The sequence below is a fragment of the Poecilia reticulata genome, chromosome 21, assembly GCF_904066995.2.
Source record: "Poecilia reticulata chromosome 21, P_reticulata-male-v2, whole genome shotgun sequence".
In the NCBI taxonomy this organism is placed as follows: domain Eukaryota; kingdom Metazoa; phylum Chordata; class Actinopteri; order Cyprinodontiformes; family Poeciliidae; genus Poecilia; species Poecilia reticulata.
The window spans coordinates 25,837,966-25,841,879 of NC_088850.1; the positions used below are offsets into that span (position 1 = coordinate 25,837,966).

Consider the following 3,914-nt stretch of genomic DNA (forward strand, 5'->3'; position numbering starts at 1 on the left):
CCAAGTACGACGTTCGCAGAGTGTCGTCGCCTTCACCCAACGCAGAGGTCCACAGGACTTTATGTACTCGTTCCAGGGATCGAGATGCAGAAGCCGAGACGTACGGCAGGTCCCGTTGCTCATTGAGTCAGAGGATCGCCGTAACATTATCAAGGTGCACGCAAGCGTTACACCAACGGGCAGACGATGCTACCCACATGAATCCCAAGGATTCTACGGACGCTCCGCATCCCACACAGCAAGTTGGAGCCTAGGAGAAACAGCAACCCAGGTAACTTTCATGATTAGCAGGTATCGATCAATCAATCAACATTTATAATCACATATCACTCATAATCATCATTTAATCATTATTCAGGGTATACTGTTATTCCTCAGGCCTTTATCCCGTTTTTCTGCGTGTACCTGGACAGATCTCACATACTCATACCAGATTTCTCGACAATATACTTCAAATATATTTTAAATATACTATTAATATCTTAGTAATGTATTTAAATTACACTTAATTTTTATTTTTGATTTCCTGCTATTGATAATAAACTACAATTTTAATTACTCGTGAAAGTCTTTATTCCTATGTACCTATTTTGTAAATGACATGCATAACTACACTACAGTACTTACATTGTTTTAGGCTACAATTACATGGAAAGATTAATTACACAAGATGCCCAAGGTAATTCAAATATTTTGTTTTATTACCGACATTTTAAAATTGTCCAATTTTACTCACAACTTTATGAACTTTAACATTATCAGTTTACACATCAAAAGTGAACACAATGAACATGAAAATTTAAGTGTGACAATAAAACATGAAAGTGAGGATCAACGACAGAACTGCACCTTACTGCACCTTCACTGCACCTTACAGGAACCTACAAAAAAGAACAATAGAGCGATTAAACAGAGAAAGCATTTGTATTTAAAGAGAATAGAAAAATGGCAAATACAAAAATAATGCTTACAATTTTAAGACGTGGACTCGCCATGTATGTGACATCATAAGAACTGATGATGATTGGGACCGGATGCCTGGGGTGGAAAAACATTTCTGGGTGTCTTCTTTGCCTGTTTATGTTAGAAGTATAAAAAAATAGTCAGCAATGTCATAGAATCAGTTGATGTTAGCATTAACTATGAAGCTGTTTTAAGTGTGGACTTAAGGAGACAAACTACCTTAAAATCTTTCCATCCATGATCTGAACACACTGATCCTTGCAGGGTGGTGAGGGGGCTGGTGGTGCCCATCTCCAGCAGTCATCAGATGAGAGGCAGGGTTCACCCTGGACAGGTCACCAGTCCATCACAGGGCCCTGAAAGCCAACAACAAATAACAAACATGAAAGATAAATGTTAGATTAACAATAAGAGAAACATTCTTTCCAGTTACCTTTAAATCAAATCATGTTTATTAAGCACTTAGTGTTGGTAGCACAGCAGGTTTTGTTGTTGAAAATGTAGCTAGCTCCTAATTGAAAAAATAAGCTTGCATCATGAAGATGATGTGGAGGTTCATCCTCAGAGCTGGTTGGCGATCTGGTGGAGTCAGAGCTTCTTCTGAGACAGGAAAGTCTTCAGTTTCCTAACACCCGATTTCTCTGGCTTCCTCTTTCATCTTCATTTGCTTAGTTAGACTTCAAACATATGTTGAAGATCAAATCATTGATGAACGAGTTATAACAACCACCTCACAATATCAAACAAAGTCTTTTTGTCTTATGGAGCTTAATTAAAACCAGGTTAGTTTATGATTTAAAGTATAAGTCGCAACAAACAGAGCCTCCATGCAGTTATGACATGAAGCTGAATGATTGCCATAGTAATAATCATACAAGTTACAATAAAATTGATAATTTAAGAAACCAACGTAAGTCATATATCTTTACTGCACTGTTTATAATTAAATGAAGATAATTAATAAGCAAACTTACCACCAGCTAGCAACACTTAGCAGCCTTCGTCCCCCCGGGCTCCATTTGAGACACACATTTCATTTCCATCGGTTGTTGTCCCATTGTGTTGTCGTCTAACTCGGACTAGGACGTCACCAGCTTGAATTTACCTAAATTTGTAACTATTGTCAAGGCCTTCTCTACTTTTAAGACATTATTATGCGAGTAAAAATGGCAAATTTGAACAGCGTCTGTTATCTTCCCTGTATCAAGTTTTTTCTTCTCTTTGTGGCGTTTTTTTTAAATAAATGGAAAAAGTGCAATACCGCCACCATCTGGTCTGGAGTATGAACTGGAGCTAATGCCGTTGATTATAAGGTTTTACATCACACATCTGAAAATTGATAGGATATTTTCTTAAAAATTACATCATGATTATCATTTTTTTATTGTATGCAATTTTAATAAATGGTAAAAGATTATTAAGGCACTTAAAAATTCATACATATTCATATTTTATTCACTTAAAGTATACTTTTATTTAATATATTAAAAGTGTATTTTGGTACAATTATGTTCAAGTGTGTTTAAAGTTCTAATTTCGAAATTGGTACAAGTGTATTTTTAGTATACTTGTAGACGCTGCCATTAGTAAAGGGCTGGAAATGCCGAGGAGAGACGGAGGAAAGCAATCAACAGAGCCTCCAGATGCGTTTGGCCTGAGTGCCGAGCTCACCAGAGCGACCTGTGGCCTTTTATTAGAAAACGGTGTCACCTGCGCAAAGCTCCGCCCATAACAGGAAGTTAGCATGAAAACAATATTCAACACCCCCACTTGTTTTTATGTTGACAGAATACATCTCATTCACATACCAAAAAGAAAACATACAAATTTATCCATTCTCATTTTAGTTACAGACTTTGTGAAAATATCAGCAACCATTTCTGTTGTTGGACAGTAACAGAGAGTTATTTTTCCATCAGTAAGAGCTGATCGAATAAAGTGATAACGAATATCTATGTGCTTGCATCTTTGGCGGTAGACGGGGCTTTTAGAAAGAGCAATTGCGCCTTGGTTGTCTTCAAAAATGGTCACGGGTGTATATTCATGTCTAGAGTCCATTCCATTCATTAGATTGACCAGGTAAATGCTTTCCTGTGTAGCAGCAGCCAAAGCAACATATTCAGCTTCACATGTAGATAAAGAAACTGTGGACTGCTTTTTAGACTTCCAGGAAACAGTAGGTCCAGTTTCTGATAAACAAAAACAGTAACCAATTATACTTCTTCTGTCCTTCTCGTCTCCCGCCCAGTCTGCATCACAGTATGCCACAAGTTTTAGATCATTTTTCTTGAAACATAATTCCTGATCTACTGTACATTTCAAATATCTCAATACATGCTTTGCTGCAACCCAATGTTGTTCTTTTGATTCAGACAAGTATTGTGACAACTTACTGACAACAAAACTCAAGTCAGGTCTGGTGCTCATCATCACATAGATCAAACTTCCCATGACTTCACGATACTTTTTATGATCAGCAGGTCGACCTTCACTGTCCAACTTCATTTTATTTTCGCATGGGGTTGATCTTGGTTTGCAGTTAGTCATGTCAAACCTTTTCAAGATTTTCATGATGTATCTTTTCTGATTCATTTTCACTTGACCATGTTTCTGAGTGAAATTAATACCTAGAAAATGTTTAAGTCTTCCAAGATCTTTAATTTTAAATTTAACAGCTAACATTTTCTTTACACTTTGAAGTATTTGATCATTACTAGCTGCAAAAATAAGATCATCAACCCAAATAATCAAGATCACCGTCTCATTTTCATTTTCTTTGCAGTAAACACAATAGTCAGCAGGATTCTGCACAAAGTCATTTTCAATAAGGAAATCATGTAACATTTTATTCCAATTTCGTCCTGACTGTTTCAGACCATAAAGTGACTTAAGTTTACAGACTAGTTTCTCCCCTGTTTCTGTTTCCACCTCAAATCCTTCAGGTTGTTCTA

General features: G+C 36.7%; 1 long non-coding RNA gene across 1 annotated transcript; it reads right to left on the minus strand.

Annotated features, from left to right (window-relative positions):
* Window positions 1-531: 531 nt before the first annotated feature.
* Window positions 532-2,158, minus strand: LOC145549669 (uncharacterized). The gene is made up of 4 exons (XR_014085508.1): window positions 1,938-2,158; window positions 1,183-1,319; window positions 972-1,074; window positions 532-881 (listed from the first exon to the last, which is right to left on the minus strand). It is a non-coding gene; the product is annotated as an uncharacterized LOC145549669 (long non-coding RNA).
* Between the last annotated feature and the right edge of the window lie 1,756 nt (window positions 2,159-3,914).